The sequence below is a fragment of the Hemiscyllium ocellatum genome, chromosome 8 (assembly GCF_020745735.1).
Source record: "Hemiscyllium ocellatum isolate sHemOce1 chromosome 8, sHemOce1.pat.X.cur, whole genome shotgun sequence".
NCBI lineage: Eukaryota > Metazoa > Chordata > Chondrichthyes > Orectolobiformes > Hemiscylliidae > Hemiscyllium > Hemiscyllium ocellatum.
Genome location: NC_083408.1, coordinates 3,952,480 through 3,971,941, shown reverse-complemented (window position 1 = coordinate 3,971,941; position 19,462 = coordinate 3,952,480).

The following is a 19,462-nucleotide window of genomic DNA, read 5'->3' as shown; positions in this document are numbered from 1 at the left end:
TTTAAACCCGTTTAACATCATCTTCTCGTTCCCAACTGCTAAATTCCGTTTGCCTGTTGCCACGCCCTCTTTTCCCTGTCATCTACACCCCCCCCCCAACCTCTGGCAAGGGAACGAAAACCCACTTTCCAATCATTTTCAGTTCTGAAGAAGTATCGCACTAGACTTGAAACACTAACTCTGAGTCTCTGTCTCTGCAGATGCTGCCAGAACTGCAGATTTTCTCCAGAAATGAATAGGAACAGCACAAATGTTTAAGTCAGCAAAAAACTACGAATACTGAACATAAAAATGCAAAACTTGCTGGACAGACTGAAAGCTTTGTAGAAGGGTCACTGGAAGAATTAAATCACAGATATTACAGATAAAACTGAGTTAACACGTGATGCCGAAAAACCACAGCAGAAGCAGAAGCAGATTTTTATCAATCATAGTCTGTAACATTTCCCCAGGATAATCCCTCAGTCTACTACTACCATCAAGCCAATCGATAGTTAAGTGACGAGTGCGTGTGAACATGCCAGAGTCAGAACCATGTGTACCTAAACTTTATGAAGACTCGTTAAAGCTATTGCACTGGATTGGTTACACTCCAAACAGAAGAACTAACATCTGATGGAGTGAAGAATTGATCCCAATTCAAACAGATCAGATCTAAGCTCTGCAGTGCTGCCACATCCATGGATAAAGGTCGATAGAACATTGAACAACATCCTGGCGGAGAGGACTCCTGAAATATCCCCATCCAAAATAACGGAACAGCCATGTACATCTGTGTAAAAGACATGGATGTAGTATCTACACATCCTCAGCCAGAAGCGTGGTGTTGATGATCCACCTCATCCTCGCCATAATTCTCACAGAAACACAGATGCCAGTCTTGAACCGAATCGATTAGCTGCACGTGATATGAAGAAACAGCTGAACACAATAGATAAGGCAATGGGCCCTGACTCCATTCCTGCAATAGGACTGAATACTTGTGCTGCACAACAAGCCGTGTTCCTGGGGAAGCTGGTTCATTCCACCTCCAACTCTGACATCTCCCTGGCAATGTGAAAAATTACTCAGCTATGTCCAGACCCCTAAGAGGACAATAATAACAACCTGACCCATTACCACTCCATCTGTCCCATCACGATATTCAAACCAAAGGGAGTCATTTCCGACAGATCTGTCAGCCAGCACAGAAATACCCTGCTCAGTGTGGTTTCTGAAAGGTCCCCATGTGGAGATGGCGCTGCTGTGGAAATGTCACTGGATTACTAATACAGACCAGGCCAATGCTCTGGAAGCTGGTGGAACTTAAAAACAATTAATACAACATCTTGTTGCAAAATCTGGTCAGTCGTAGTGACCTTGAAGCCAATTTGCCAACACTAATTGCCCTACCCAATGTACTTTGAGGAAGTGAATCTTCCGTGGTTTCCTTGTCTGGCCTAAAACTGACTCCGAACACACAGACATGTGATACACTCTGAAATGGTCTCTAAATTGGCCAAGGAAGACACTCAATAGCATCAAACTGCTCTGAAGACTGAAAGGATAAACCCGGACAGAACACTCGGCACCATGGTCAGTACCAGAAATGGGAATGGGAAACACAATCCTGTTATTCCTGCAGAAAGCTCCTTCTTAACATCCGAGAGCTTCGGACAACATTGACAGGGGTTTTGCACAGACTGCACAGAAACATCGGGAAATGAGTAGGCCAATCAACACATTGAGCGTTTCCCCATTCCAGCTCAATGCCGTTTCCCAAACAATATACATATCCCGCAACATGATTAGCCATCGGAAAAATAAAAAATAGGAACGACAGTAGTACAGTGTTCTACCCCATTCAATACAATGACAGCTGATCGTTTATCTCCACACCATAAGCCTGTTATTGCCACCCTTTTACTGTCTAAAAATCCTTGTGCATAATCAGTGCCTTGGTTTCCAAAGCCTGTTCTGGGAGAGAATTCCCTCGGTTCACCAGTCTCAGGGTGTAGACATTTATTCTAATCTCAACGCAGTGTGGCCAGTCTGCACCTAATACTGTGGCCCGTGGTGTTAGATAGCTCAGCCAGGGGAATTATAATCCGTGCTTCCAATCTGTCTCACCCTGTCAGAGTTTTATATATCTCACTGTGATCATCACTCTTTTTCCTAAATACCATGGAATACAGGCCCAGTCGCGTCAATCCCTTCTCCGACAACAAGCCTATCATCCCAGAGATCAGTCTGGTCATCCTTCATTGCTCTTCCTCAATGTCAGCTTTGTCCTTTATTAGATAAGAAGACCAAAACTGCAGACAGTACTGTACAATGTTCGAGATGGGGTCTCACAAATGCCTTGTACAGCTGCAGTGAGACAACCTTACTCCGAACACAAATCCCTGAAATGAAGGTCAACACATTATTTACCTTACTAACTCCTTTCTGTTCCTGCAATATTGCTATCAGTGACTGGTGTACAGGGGGATCCAGATTATTTTCAATGTTACAGTTCCCCACTTGCTGTATCTATATACACTGGTCAGCGTGCCAATGTCATTCACAGCATTAAATTCTGGATTGAGAATTCACTGCCCTACATGGACCTCGGAGGCTGTGCAGACGGAAACAAATAAAGGAACATATGTCCCTTTATAGATCAACATTTTAGAACCAATCCATTTTCAAATGGTCGGCTGCTGTTCTATTTATACAACGAATTACACAACGTCACATCTACCCATACTGCTCGAAATCTGCCTAACATTCACTCGACTTATCTCAATCAATTTAGAGCTTTTCTACATCCTCCTCACCAACTGACAATCCAACATGGTTTAGTGCTGTCAGCAGTCTGGGAAATATTGGATGTGTGTTAGGAATAGTTGGGGCACAATCCCCGATCCCTGTGACACACCATGAACCTTCGTCTCCAATAAAAGGGTCCTTTTATTTCGGGTTTCTGGTTCAAGGGCTCCTTTGCTAGGGCTTGTACAATCTGACTTGCCTTCTTCCCTTGTTTTCTCCCCCTCTCTTTTCTCTTTGTAACTTTTACTGACTTTGTAGCTTGGACAGCATCAGCAGCAACGACAACCCAAACATGCAGACTTTCAATAGATTCAGGGCATGGCCCTCGAGAGGTATAAAGTGGAACACAGTGTCTGGACCTTAAGCTGGGCCCATGCAGAGGAGAGTGTATCGCTACTTACTTTTCTAGAGTAAGGACTGGACCTGGAATTGGCGACTGCTACATCAGCAGAGGCAATGTGTGTGAGGTAGGTAGGCCCAGTAGCAAAAGGTGATGCCAGAGGATCGGGGAATTCGTTTTGGTTGGCTGGTGCATTAGTGCTGATGAAGTAGATGATGGAAAGGCACCATGGCAACATCGATGAGGTGGGCACAACAGTAAGAGACATGTCTCTGAAATTGGAAGGTCTGGCACTAAGGGTGCCGAGGCGGTGATGGGAAGAGTATTGGCCCAGCGGCAAAGATGGCACCTGACGATCAGCAACTTCGATGCTACTGGCCTCTGGTGCAGATGGTGATGACGCTGATGTCCAATGATGGCGGATGCAGGTGTAACCGAGAGTAAGGCGCTGACTCAGGACCCACGGACTTTCTTCTCGCTATACCTTTAATTTTTTTCAATATTCAGTATTCAAATTATTTAAAACGGTGCCAGTTTGATGCACAAATGTCTTGTATTTATCCTGTAAAATGCACCTGAGAGTAAACTCAAAATCGATATCAAAATATGCCATTCATTGTTTTCTGCTAGCTATGCCATGCTAAGGCCATGTCCATATGTTAGCCCCAGTTCCATAAGATGTGACGCTGCGCATTAGTTTACCGAAAAATTTTCCAAAACTTCAAATAGTTCACATCCATTATTTCACCAAAATTAGCAAACTCGCCAGTATCTCAAATATGATTCCCATTTCATAAATTTATGCTGACGTTGACTATGTTCATTGCTTTCAGTCCTAATATTTTCTACAAAACCAAGTATTTAATAATTTCATTCTCTTCTTTTTTTTCACCTGACTTGGGTTTCCTCGCAGTTCTGGGAAGATTTTTTTGTTTTGTTGATGTTTTCTTCTGTGATACAGAATTGAAGTACTTGCTTCACATTTCCGCCATTTCCCTGTTTTCCATTCTCCATTGTCTGGTTTCAGATTGTAATAAACGGCTACTTTTCATTTACTTTCACAATGATATACTTTTGGAAGCTATTACAGTTGAGTCGTATAACCTTTATTGATACGTGTTTTCAGAACCCAGCAATGTTGCCTTAGGCTGCTCAATGACTACCCTTCCACAATCATGCAAGCAGAGAAGGAAATATTCTGCACCATCAGAAATTCAGCACGATATACCTTATTCCGACATTCCTGCGTGCAGCCTGTAGCCGGGAATGTTATGAGAGTCTGCTGCTCGTCCATGTACGTCTTAACGGTTGTGAGGTGACCCACGTCAACATTTTTAAAAAGTCATTAAAGGTGATTTGCTGTCCACAACTCCACTAATCTTCGTATCACCTGCAAATTTACTGACCCACCCTTCGACTCCCTCATCCAAGTCATTAATAAAAATTACAAACAGCAGAGGACCCAGAACTGATCCCTGCGGAACTCCCCTTGTAACTGGGCTCCAGGCTGAATATTTACCATCTACCACCACTCTCTGATTTCGACCGGTCAGCCAGTTTTCTATCAAATTGGCCAAATTTCCCTCTATCCCATGCCTCCTGACTTTCCGCATAAGCCTACCATGGGGAAACTTATCAAATGCCTTACTAAAATCCATGTACACTACATCCACTGCTATACCCTCATCCACATGCTTGGTCACCTCCTCAAAGAATTCAATAAGACTTGTAAGGCAAGACCTACCCTTCACAAATCCGTGCTGGCTGTCCCTAATCAAGCAGTGTCTTTCCAGATACTCATAAATCCTATCCCTCAGTACCCTTTCCATTACTTTGCCTACCACAGAAGTAAGACTAACTGGCCTGTAATTCCCGGGGTTATCCCTATTCCCTTTTTTGAACGGGGCACAACATTCGCTACTCTCCAATCCCCTGGTACCACCCCGGTTGAGAGTGAACACGAAAAGATCATTGCCAGTGGTACTGCAATTTCCTCTCTTGCTTCCCACATAATCCTAGGATATATCCCGTCAGGCCCGGGGGACTTGTCTACCCTCAAGTTGTTCAAAATGTCCAACACATCTTCCCTCCTAACAAGTATCTCTTCTAGCTTACCAGTCCGTTTCACACTCTCCTCTTCAACAATACGGTCCCTCTCGTTCGTAAATACTGAAGAAAAGTACTCATTCAAGACCTCTCCTATCTCTTCCGACTCAATACACAATCTCCCACTACTGTCATTGTTCGGACCTACCCTCGTTCTCGTCATTCTCATGTTTCTCACATACGCATAAAATGCCTTGGGGTTATCCTTGATCCTATCCGCCAAGGATTTTTCATGCCCTGTCTTAGCTCTCCTAATCCCTTTCTTCAGGTCCCTTCTGGCTATCCTGTATCCCTCCACTGCCCTGTCTGAACCCTGTTTCCTCAACCTTGTGTAAGCCTCCTTCTTCCTCTTTACTAGACAGTCAACCTCCCTCGTCAACCAAGGCTCCCTCACACGAACATTTCTTTCCTGCCTGATAGGTACATACATATCAAGGACACGTCGTATCTGCTCCCTGAAAAAGTTCCACATTTCCACCGCATCCTTCCCTGACAGCCTATGCTCCCAACCTATGCTTCTCAAATCCTGTCTTACAGCATCGTAATTTCCCTTCCCCCAATTGTAAAATCTACCCTGTTGTGCGCACCTATCTCTCTCCATAACCAAGGTGAAAGTCACAGAATTGTGGTCACCATCACCAAAATGTTCCCCCACTAACAAGCCCATCACTTGTCCCGGTTCATTACCGAGTACCAAATCCAATATGGCCTCCCCTCTGGTTGGACAATCTACATACTGAGTTAGAAAAGCTTCCTGGACACACTGCACAAACACCGCCCCGTCCAATCTATTTGATCTAAAGAGCTTCCAATCAATATTTGGGAAGTTGAAGTCGCCCATGACTACGACCCTGTGGCTTCTGCACCTTTCCAAAATCTGTTTCCCAATCTGTTACTCCACATCTCTGCTGCTATTGGGGGGCCTATAGTAAACACCCAACAAGGTGACTGCACGTTTCCTATTTCTGACTTCAGCCCATACTACCTCCAAAGGCAGATCCCCCTCAAGCTTCCTTTCTGCAGCCTTTATACCATTTCTAATTAGCAATGCCACCCCCCTCCTTTTTTACCACACTCCCTAATCTTACTGAAACATCTGTAACCAGGAACCTCCAACAACCATTCCTGTCCCTCATCTATCCACGTTTCATGCCGACTAGATATCCAACCCAATCTTGTCCCTCCTGCCAGCTTCCAGCCCATATTCCTGGAAACGCTTCTTATTCATATACCCATTCAAATTTCTCTTATATGTTGCAATTGTACCAAACTCCACCACTTCCTCTGATTGCTCATTCCATACACTTACCCCCCTTGAAAAGTTGCCTTTCAGGTCTCTTTTATATCTTTCACTTCTCACACTAAACCTATGCCCTCTAGTTCTGGACTCCCCAACCCCAAGGGAACGACTTTGCCTCTTTACTCTATCCATGCCCCTCATAATTTAGTGCAACTCTATAAGGTCTCCTCTCAGCTTTTCAGGTCCAGGGAAAACAACCCCAGACTGTTCAGCCTCTCTCTATAGCTGAAATCCTCCAACCCTGGCAACATCCTTGTAAAACTTTTCTGAACCCTTTCAGGTTTCACAATATCTTTCCGTTAGGATACCAGAATTAAACGCAATACTCCAACAGTGGTCTAAACAATGTACTGTACAGCTGCAACCTGCCCTCCCAACTCCTATACTCAATACTCCGAACAATAAAAGAAAGCATACGAACCGTCTTATTCACTATCTTATCTACCTGCGACTCCACTTTCAAGGAGCTATGAACCTGCACTCCAAGGTCTCTTTGTTCAGCAAAACTCCCTAGGACCTTTCCGTTAAGTGTATAAATTCTGCAAAGATTTGTTTTCCCAAAATGCAGCACTTCGCATTTATCTGCATTCCACTCCATCTGCCACTTCTAAGCCAATTGGCTCAATTGGTCCAGATCCTGTTGTAATCTTAGGTGACCCTCTTCGCTGTCCACTGCACCTGCAGTTTTGGTGTCATCTGCAAACTTATCAAATGTACCTCTTATGCTCGCATCCAAATCATGTATGTAAATGCTAAAACGTCCTGGACCCAGCACTGATCCTTATGGCACTCCACTGATCACAGGCCTCCAGTCTGAAAAACAACCCTCCACCACCACCCTCTCTCTTCTACGTTTGAGCCAGTTCTGTATCCAAATGGCTAGTTCCCCTGTACTCCCTGATATCTAATCTTGCTAATGAGTTTCCCATAGGGAACCTTGTCGAACGCCTCACTGAAGTCCAAATAGATCACATCCACTGATCTGCCCTCATCAATTCTCTATGTTAATTCTTCAAAAAGCTCAATCAAGTTTGTGAGACATAATTTTCCAAGCACAAAGCCATGGTGGCCTCCCTAATCAGTCCTTGCCTTTCCACATAAATGTACATCATATTCCTCAGGATTCCCTCCACCAAGTTGCCCACCACCGAGGTCTATAGTACTTTGGTTTGTTTTTACCGCCCTTCTTAACAGTGGCACCACGTTTGCCAACCTCCAGTCTTCCGGCACCTCGTGCGACTAGTGATTATACAAATACCTCAACAAGGGGCCCAACAACCTCTTCTCTAGCTTCCCACAGAGTTCTCGGGTACACTTGATCAGGGTCTGAGGGTTTATCCAACTTTACCCTTTTCAAGACATCCAGCACTTCCTCCTCTGTAATCTGGACATTTTGCAAGATGTCACCATCTAATTCCCTACAGTCTATATCTTCCATATCCTTTTCCACAGTAAATACTGATGCAACATATTCATTTAGTATCTCCCCTTTTCTGCGGCTCCACACAAAGGCCGACTTGATGATGTTTAAGGGGCCCTATTCTCTCCCTAGTTTCCTTTTTGTCCTTAATATATTTGTAAAAACCCTTTGCATTCTTCTTAATTATATTTGCAAAAGCTATCTCATGTCCCCTTTTGGTGCTCCTGATGCCTCTCTTAAGTATGCACCTACTTCCCTTGTACTCTTCTAAGGATTTACTCGATCTATCCTATCTATACCTGACATATGCTTCCTTCTTTTTCTTAACCAAACCCTCAATTTCTTCAGTTATCCGGCATTCCATATACCTACCAGCCTTTCATTTCACCCTTACAGGAATATGCTTTCTCTGGATTCTTGTTATCTCATTTCTGAAGGCTTCCCATTTTCCAGCCCTGGAAAGACTCCTTCCCTGGGTTCCTACCTCTCTTACCCTTCTTGGAGTTAACCCATCTATGTGGCTGTATCTGAGACTTTCCCCCTTCCATCACATACTGTTGCTGTTGTAAATTCCTCATCGCTTCTAACTGTCTATTCAACCGATCCATTTGATCTGGTAAGATTCGAATCCACAACATTTATGGCAGATATAATCCGTAGTAACCCTTAATCTCTCTTTAAACTCCCACATCTGACAAGAAGTACATATCACTGCAAAGGCTAGTTTTGCTGCTTCACAATTTACAGACCCAGAAAATAACACCGTCTTATTCCTATACAAAACACTGTACCAGGTTAAATTAATAGCTATGGCTTTTATTTTAAGTTTAATCAAGAGACTTATCTCCAAAAACATGTGATCAAGAAAGAAACCACTATACTCACTACTGCAGCTTTTCTATTTTACAGAAATACAACAACGATTAACTGATCTGGTTCTGTGTTGTGAACTTCGCCCAAACAGGTTTCTCCAAGATTTGACGTGAAATTCACTGTTTGTTAGGTTTTGCCGACGCACTCCGATGTCCAGCGATACATGAATTCACAAACAGCAAAGGCAGTAATAGTGCACGTTAACTCTTTCTCTCCCTCTCTCTCCACCACCCCCCCCCCACAGCCTGCACTATCCTCACCAAGTGCTTCTTTTGTCTGTTCTTCCCGCTTTTGAAACTGCTGTTGTTTTGACATTGTTTCTTTTTCCCCAAAGTTCCAAAACAATGCAACAGCATATAAAACTAATTGCTGCTCCTGGAATTCGAGGAAAGCACCTCCAGCATCTAAAATACCACAAACAAGAAGCAGTTCTTACAGCCAGAAAGTTTTCCTGTCCTCCATCTTGCCCCTGGTACACCCTTCAAATTAACGGATGCACTCTCCAGCTGATGGGCCTTGAGGGGCATCATACAATTTTAGGGGGAGACTTTAACCAGTATATGAATCCCAAGGTGGATATGGTCTTAAGGGTTCTCGACGATATTTCCCTGCAATCTAGGCAGCTGGTGGATATAAACAGGGAGCTGGACTTGGTGGATGTGTGGAGATTGTTCACCCTAAGGTTAGGGACTTCACATTTCTACTTAACCGACCTAAGTACCAAACTAGGATTGACATGTTTTTGCCCTATTGGCCTTTTTGAATTCAGTGCTGTCTTGTAGAATTGGGAACATCGCCATTTCTGATCATGCGACAATGTACATGGAAGTTATGGATGGTGGCGATGGGACAGGCTCGCAGGAGTGTTGCATGGATAATTTCCTCCTGAAGGATAGCTAGTCAGAGAGTCGTAGAGATGTGCAGCATGCAAACAGACCCTTCGGTCAAACCCATAAATGTCCAGATGTCCCAACCAATCTAGTCCCACCTGCCAGCACCCAGCCCATATCACTCCAAACGCTTCCAATTCATATACCCATCCAAATACCTCTTAAATGTTGTAATTGGAACAGCCGCTACCACGTCCTCTGGCAGGTCATTCCGTATGCGTACCAGCCTCTGCGTGAAACAGTTGATCCTTGGCAGCTTGTTTATATCTTTGCACTCTCAACATAAACCTATGCCCTCTAGTTCTGGACTTCCCGACCCCAGGGAAAAGACTTTATCTATTTCTCCTATCCATGCCCCTCATAATTTTGTAAACCGCTATAAGGTCACCCCTCAGGCTCTGACGCTGCAGGGAAACAGCCCAAACCTGTTCAGTCTCTCCTTGTAGTTGAAATTCTCCAACCCTGGCAACATCCTTGTAAATCTTTTCTGAACCCTTTCAATTTTCACAACATCTTTCCGGTGGGTAGGAGACCAGAATTGCACGTAATATTCCAACAGTGGCCTAAGAGATGTCCTATACAGCCGCAACATGACCTCCGAGCTACTGTACTCAATACTCTGGCCTATAAAGGAAAGGAAACCAAACACCTTTCTCACTATCGTATCTACCTGCGATCCACTTTCAAGGAGCTATGAACCTGCACCCCAAGGTCTCTTTGTTCAGCAACACTCCCTAGCACCTTGCCATTAAGTGTACTAGTCCTGCTAAGGTTTGCTTTCTTATTGAATATTTTCCATGGATTTAAAATGTTTTGTACATCAATTTAGACGGCCAGTAAATCGACGGTGCTTTCGGAGACTGCCAAGGCCTATGCACGTGGTTTGATTATTTCTTACTCGGCGACTCTGAAGTGGTAGCAGTTGACAGAGTGTATTTTGACAGAACGTCAGTAATTAAGTTGCAGCAGATTACAATACACCGCGCGACTCTGAATGCTGCGCTCACCCAGAGAGCAAAAATTGCAATTTCATTTCCGAAAAGAGGGGATTCGATTAATGTGATAACCCGAGTAGATATCTGGCATACTTGGCCAGAAAGAAGAGTGCCCCCCAGTCTATCACATCCATTAGTAGGTGTGCTGTTAAAATCATCTGCAATCCCAGAAAGATTAATGTAGCATTCATGAAGTTCTTTTCTGGGCTCTTCCAGTCAGAGGGCTGTAAGGACAGATTGGCGACAATGAAGCCCTTTTGTAGTACCCTGGACCTCCCAGGTGTAACTTCAGAGCAGGTGTCTCTTTCAAATGTCCCTCTGACATGCCAAAAGATTCAGAAGGCCGTGAGGCAGCTCCAGACTGATAAAACACCGGGCCCAGATGGATTTTAGAGTGAGAATTAAAAGGAGTTAGTAGACATGCTGACTGGGCCAATGTTGGATATGTAGAATACTTCATACAGTCAGGATTGCATCCCATCCTCTCCGAGAGAAGGAAATATTTGTCTTATTCTCCCGAGGATTGCACTTCATAAAGGCCTTTATCCTTATTAAATGTGGGATTTATTATTTTGGTGAAAATGCTGGCGTTGAAGCTAGAGAAGGTCTTGCCGTTCATTGTGAAATAGGTCTAGACAGGTTTTATTTGTGGTCACAGGTCATCTAATAATAAGAGGAGACTGCTAATATGATTCAGGTGTGCCAGCAAGGGTCGATTCCAGGCTTGGTAGCGGATGCAGAGAAACCATTTGACCGGCTGGAGTGGCCTTAACACTACTATGTCCTGGAATAGTTTGACCTTGGAAAGGCTTTTGCCGGATGGGTGACAGTATTAAAAAGATGTTGATGGAGAAGTGCAGCAGGCCAGGCAGCATCCAAGGAGCAGGAGAATCGACGTTTCGGGCAGGAGCCCTTCTTTAACCCTGAAGAAGTGCTCATACCCGAATCGTCGATTCTCCTGCTCCTTGGATGCTGCCTGACCTGTTGAGCTTTTCCAGCAACAATTTTCAGCTCTGACCTCCAGCATCTGCAGTCCTCATTTTTTCGTCGGGTGACAGTATTATCTATTCACTCATGGTATAAGGCCTGGCAATTTTAGCAATGGCAGAGGCAGCCGTCAAGGGTGTCCCCTTTCACCGTGACTATTTATATTGATGATTGAGCCGTTGGCAGAGTCCATCCGGAGGGACCACAATATTACTGCCCGGGAGATAGGATCAGGATGGCATAAGATCACACTTTGTGCAGATGACGTTCTTCTTTTTCTAACTAACTCGATAATATCTGTGCCCCAAGTGATTAATGTACAGAGATCTTTCTAGAGGTATAAAGATAACATTATAAAATCGGAGACCATACCTGTCTGGGTCTTATTAGAGTCCCCAATCTTGGAGGTGGAATCCGATTCCCTTACAGATAGTCAGAGGGAGGTTTCGTGAATTTAGGCATTTTTATCACTCCAGCCTTCAATAAATTAGATAAAGCTATTTTCCTGCAGTTGCTCGAGAACATAAGGCAGGACCTTCAGCACTGGGAGGATCTTTCTATATCCTAGTTAGGAAGAATATCTCCGGTCAATATGAATGTGTTCCTCCATTTATTAAATCCCAGGCAAATGCACCTTTTGATACTGCCCATTCAGCCGATACGGAGCTTTACAGTCCGCTTGGATCTTTTATTTGAGATCACAGGCGGCCTCTTATGGAGCTCACCCAATTGCAGTTTCCGCGGGAGCTGAGGGATGTGGATTTTACACACTTTAACAAATAACAGTTGAGTTCCCTCCTAGCCTATTTGGCTGATTTGATTTGCCAAGACCCGCGGTCACTGTGGTTGGACATCAATGCCTCCCAGGCAAAATGTCCCCTTATTAATCTGTTGCTCATGGACAAGCTGCGGACTGTTATGGATCATTGCAGAAATCCAACTGTCCTTAACACAGTTAAAACATGGAGTACGATGCAACAAAGTGAGGGCAATTTACAAAAAAAACACTTCCCCTTTTTCTCCCATGGTAGAATTGATGGATTCTGGTTTTTGGCTCTGGGAGTCTAGAGGACTTTTTGGTTTGGGAGACTTATTTGCCGAGGTGGGCATGGCGTCTTTCGAGCAGCTGAGCCAGAAATATGCTCTACCTAGGAGATTAGGGCTTTTATACAGACAAAAATCCTACATTAATGATTAGTCCCCATATGTCGAATATGGAGGTGAAAGTGCTTCAGTCCATGGGAACTCTCTCGGTCAGCATTATCTAGCATTTAATAGGACGTAGTGTCTCAAAGGACATCGAGCAGCTGTGTGGAATTTGCGTTCAGCAATTGGGGGTGGAATCTTCAACAGAGGAGTGGGCATATATTTGGAAGAATGTCTGGAAGATTTCGATTTGCAATAGGACGCAAGCTATGCAACTTAAGATACTCCATAGGGTTTATTTGACGTCGGAGTGGCTTGTCAAATTTAAGAAAGGAGCGTCCCCAGCGTGCCCAAATGGAAAATAGATGTGGAAAGGCATACTCATTGTTTATAGTCATGCCACTAACCTCTTAGCTATTAGGGGCCCATAGCGAGTGTTTTGGAAGGGGTCTTGGGAACCGATATCAAGATAGATCTGATGTCTCACCTCTTGGGATTGCCAGATTACGTATCTTTGAGAAGAAATTGTTCAGTATTCTTTCATTTTGTGATAGAAAGAACATTCTGATGAGATGGGTGTCGGACATCCCCAGGAATCTCGGGGTTATTTAGGTTAGATATGAAGCACATTCCCCTGGTCTTCCTTACAATTATCATGCACAAGAAAATGGTACTTTTTCATACGACGTGGCAGTCCTTTTTGAACCATGTCGGCGCGGACATTTTGGTCAGGGCCTTTGTGTAACCATAAGCATTGTGTCTGGTGTCCTCGATGCCGCATTGGAGAAGAATTCTGAACAAACACGGCTTCACAATGCCAGCTCTCGATACACTAAGGAACCAATTGGGACCCACGGCAGGAACATACAGGAGAGCTCAAACCATACATCTTGCAATTGTATCTGAGCTTGATCATGATGTCCATGGGAATCGAGGGATATGAGCACCAACTGCTAGGTTAAGGTATAGAAGGACGGATATTTATGATATAATTTGATGATTACTTCAATGATAAATCGAATCAGCGTGGCTCTTCTCAGCGAAATAGGACTAGCTGGAGATATCAGACTTTGTGGACGGCGTCCAATAACAAGAATAAGAACATAAAATAAATATACAGAGAGATAAGCTCAAATGGTCAATTATGTCAGATGCCCAATCCGCCACACAGAATCAGACATCATAATACACAGGAGACATCCGTTTAGCACGGAGCACAGTGCAGACCAGGCTAGAGTACTACTCAATACAACCCAGTACTCTGTACAGACAGTGCGGACCACAACAGTCTGTGGGGAGCTGTGCAGTGTATAACAGTGAATTGCTCTGTAAAGCTGGAGCACTTACTGCCGCAGCATGTACAGCTGCGTACACCCCACAGTGCATTTATCTGTGAACCAGGAGCAGTTACCCTCCCAGCATGTAGTGCTGTGTACACCAACCCAGTGCATTGATTTCTAAACCTGGAGGAGTTATCCTCCCAGCATGTCGAACTGTGTACACCATCCCAGTGCATTGATCTTTAAACCTGGAGCAATTACCCTCCCAGCATGCAGAGCTGTTTACATCATCTCAGTGCATTGAACTGTAAAGTAGGAGCAGTTACCCTCCCAGCATGTAGGACTTTGTGCATCACCCCAGTGCATTGATCTGAAAACCAGGAGCAGTTACCCTGCCAGTATGTAGAACTGTGTCCATCACCCAAGTACATTGGTCAGTAACATTGTGTTAGATCACTGCCCAATGTGGGGAAACTTGCAGCCCATGCTGGAAGTGACAGGATATGCAGCTCCCATCCATTTACATCTTCATACTCCCATTGTGCCAAGATATGTAGAACATCTAGTCAAAAGGGAGAAGGAAGTTTTCTTAGGTTGAGGAGGCAGAGATCAAATAGGGCTCTAGAGAGTTTCAAGTTAACCAGGAAGGAACTGAAGAATGAACTCAGGAGCACAAGAAGCGGGCATGAAAAAGTCTTGGTGGGTAAAAGCGAAGATGTTCTACACGTATGTCATTAACAAGAGAAGGAAGAGTGAGGGTCGGGCTCATCATAGATTGTGGAGGCAATTTGCGTCATGAGTTGGAAGAGGTAGGGGAGGTCATTAATGAATGCTTTGCTTCAGTATTCATTACTGGGAGGGGCACTGAAATTTATGGGGAGAGCGTGAAACAGGCTGATATGCTAGAACAGGAGGGTATGATGAAAAATTTGAGGAACACAATGATAGATAATTCTCCTTGGCCAAACAGAATATAAGTAAGTATTCTACAGTAACGAGAGAAGAGATTGCTGCGCGTTTGGCAATGATCTTTGCAAATTCACTGTCCACTGGAGCCAGGCCAGATGAAAAGAGGTTAGAAAATGTTATTCCGTTGTTCAAGCAATCGAATACGGATATTCGTGGAAATTATAGACTAACCAGTCTCACGACAGTGGTGGGCAAAAATTTGGAGAGGATTCTGAGAGACATGATTTATGATTAAGTGGGAAAAAAATCATCGCTTGATAGAGATAGTCAGTATGCCTTTGTAAGGGGCAGGTCATGCTGCACGAATCGTTTTGAATCACTTGAGGATGTGGCAAAACACATTTATGAAGGTAGATCAATGGATGTGGTGTATATAGATTTTAGCAAGACGTTTGATAAAGTTACCCACAGTAGGCTCATTCAGAAAGTAAGTAGGCATGGGATGCAGGGAAATCTGGTTGTCTGTAAACACAATTCCTGGCCCATAGAAGACTGAGTTTGGTCTTAGATAGAAAACAATTAGTCTGGAGCTCTGCGATTAATGGTGTCCAGTAAAATCAGTTTTAGGACTTCTGCTCTTTGCGAAATTACTAATGCCTTGGATGAGGAAGTGGGCGTGTGGATTAGTACGTTTGCCGAAAATACAAAGGTTGATGAAGTTCTGGATAATGCTGAGGTATGTTGTAAGTTGCAATGGAACATTGACACAATTCAAAACTGAGCTGATGAGAAGCAGATCAAGTTACACCTGGAAAAATGTGAAGTCATTCACTTTGGAGGTTCGAGTTTGAATTTAGAATATTGGGCTAAAGGCAGTATTCTTGGCATTGCGGAGGAACAGAGGGATATTGGGGTCTATGTCCAGAGATCTCTCACAGTTACCATCCAAGTTGATGGTAAATCGGCAAAAGCGAGGACTGCAGGTACTGTGATATCAAAGTCAAGATTAGGGTCGTGCTGGAAATCACAGCAGGTCACGCAGCATCCGAGGAGCAGGAAAATCGACTTTTCAAGCAGAAGCTCTTCATCACCTGATGAAGGGCTTCTGCCCGAAAAATCATTTTTCCCGCTCCTCGGATGCTGCCTCACCTGCTGTGCTTATCCAACACCACCCTAATCTTGACCCAGTTTGGTGTTGTTGTTAAGGAAGTGTATATTGTGTTGGCTTTCACAAACTACGGAACTGAGTTTCAGAGTTATGAGATTATGATCTATAAAGCTCGGAATAAACCACTGTTATGAAGTTGAAGGTGTTTATAATATCTTTTTAAGAGAGAGCGAATGTTGTTCTGCACTGAGAGCTCGCAAACCCCTTTGCATGATCAGCTAGCAGTCAAGAAATATACTGAAAAATACAAAGCATGCAACGTTTGGCTGTGATACAGAGAACTTGAGTTTTGGTTGCTGATTGACAACAATTCGAATTTAACCATTCAGTTTAAATTATGCCCTAAGACACAAAAGTCAATCGATTTTGAATGTATTGTTTTCCAGCATCTAACCAATGAGATGATCAAATATTGAGTGGCATATAAGAGGCAATCAGTTCGCTAGTTGAGTTGAGAGTAACTGCCATCTCGAGAGAGACGGCCATGCAAAACTCTCTCTGACAAAGATACCGTTTTTGTATGAAACATCCTTGCACTAAAATTCAGAAGACAACCCAGGAAGAACTTCAGCTGAAAGAAAGATGACACTCGAGATGACCGAGATGCTGTGTGGTTTTGAAATTAAGTTGATGCAATTTTAATATGGGCTTTTCTTATTGGAACATTATGTTGTTATAAAGTTGGAGACAAATACCAACCAGTTCAGAGAAAGAGAGGCTGGAGTTTTGAATAGCTGTTGTTCAATGTTCACTTTTAGAGTTAAGGAATAAATTGAAATTATTTATACTTAAAGAGTGAATTTTGAGATTTGGCACTCTTACTTTAACAGCTTATGTTGCGAGTTGAGCTTTTCTCGCTGTTTGCTTTCATTAGCGGGAGGGTTCATTGCCGTGAGGTAACATTACACGTGGAACATTGTGTTCAATTCTGGTCGCCTTTTCATAGAAAAATGTGGAGCTATAGAGAGAGTGCAGATGATCTCCTGCAGTGCAATAGAAATATTATCACACACCACTCACAGCAAGTGAAATGTTGGGAATCTCACCACGCGAAAAGTAAATCCTGGCAGACTCTCGATGTGTGTATCAACACCAGTGTGTCAGCGTGTGTATAGTATGTCTGTATTGATGACAGTGTATCTGTGTATGCATGTGTATCAGTGAATCGGTGAGTCTCTGTATGTCTGTATTAGTATCAGTGTTACTGAATCAGTTCTTTTTTGTGTGTATATCTATAACCAATAATGTGTGTCTTTGCGTGTCTGTATTCGCCTCTGTGTGTACCTGCGTGTCTCTGTGTGTATCCATGTGCATAGCGGACATGTCAGACTCTGTGGTTTTCAAATTGAAGCAATGCCTCCTCAGTTGGCCTTCACACTCTACTATATCGACGTCATTCCTGGGGAAGTTCTCTAGCCCAAAATGTTAATTTTCCTCGAAAGCTGCCTGACCTGCTGTGCTTTTCCAGCACTGTGATCCCCAGCATCTGCAGACCTCACTTTCTCACATCAGAGGTTCAGTCTGGGCGGGAGCCAGCTAACAGCACCATCCAAACTGACAGCACCGTCACCACACACACGCACACACACACACATATACGCAGCTATAGGGAGTAATCGTAATTGTACTGAGGACCCTAAGAGTGGAGAATGCTCATGTAGTGTAATGTCTGCGCACCATTTACAACGTGGAAGTGATTTGTCTTTGAAGAATATTCGTGACACGGAGTGTACACAATAAAGAGTATTTCCACTGCAACTGCATCCAATGAATGTCGACTGAAACATTTGTAAATTGAAGTAATGCATTTTTTTACAGGTTCTTTAACTTGAAATCTTTTGTTATGCACTCTTAAAATTATAAGTGAGAAAAGATTGAAAAGTCCCGAAAATGACCCAGTGATGTTAGTAATATCTCAAGAACAATATCACTCGGTAACAGACGAAAGTGCTCCGTGCTTAAAAAGGCGTTATTTGAAAACCCAAGCAGCCATGCAATCTGAGAGATTTACAGAATTTGATGTCATCTGAGAGAGAATAAAATCTTACATTTAGCCAGGGTAGGACAGCAGAGGGTGGCATTTTACGGCTCTACAGTTAAAATTGACAGACAATAGAGATGGAGGAAGGGGGAGGGTGTTGCTGTCAATTTCAGTGGATTTACCCCAAAACCTTCAAAGATCACGTTTAACAGAGATGCAGACAGAGATACACACAAACATACCTAGACACATGAAACACACAACACATATAGATACTGGTATCAACACTTACGCACTAAGACATGCACACTCCTGCAGACAGAAAATGTAATTTATTTAAGATAGAGATAAATACGTTATTCATTAAGAAAGGAACCATTTGATCAGCTGGCGAAGGCAGAAGAATGTGGCTGAGAAACGTTTCAGCCGTATTCAAACAGCACAGCAGATCCGATTGGCTAAATGGCTTAATTCTGTTCCAATTTTCCATTTTCTGAAGTGATTCATTTTCGAAGATCGAGCTCAAATGCAGATTACAGGGTCAAAGGTAGCATTCTTGGCAGTGTGGAGGAACAGACGGATCTTAGGCTCCACGTCCTCAGGTACCTTCAAGTTGCCATTCAAGTTGATAGGGGTATTAAGAGAAGCATGGTGAGTTGTTGTGGGTGAACAGAGAAATTGAGTTTAAGAGCGGCGAGATTATGCTATCGCTCTATAAAGCCTTGGTTAGACCACACATGAAGTATTGTGCTGAGTTTTGGTCGCACCATTAAGGAAAGAAATTGGAAACTTTCCAGAGGGTGCAGACAGGATTTACCAGGATGATGCCTATGCAGGAGGGCATGTCTTATGCAGAATTTCGAAGGGAGCTAGGGTTTTCTCATTGGAGTGAGGAAGGATGAGAGCTACATAATATAGGTGTGCAAGATGATTAGGCATAGATGGAGTGGACAACTGTAGACTTTTTACAGGTGTGGAAATGGCTTTCACGCAGGTAGGATAATTTTATAGTGATTGGAGGAAGGCTCAGAGGAAATGCCAGAGACAGTATTTTCTTTCTACAAATAGTGGTAGGTGCATGGAATGCACAGCCAGCGGTGGTAGTAGAATCAGATACATTCGGGATATTCAAACAACTCTTGGATAGACACATTGATGATAATAAAATGAAGAGTATGAAGTTTAGATTAGTCTTAGACTAGAATAAAAGGTTGACACAACATCGAAGGCTGAAGGTCTGTGCTGTGCTGCACTGTTCTATGTTCCAATGTCCTACA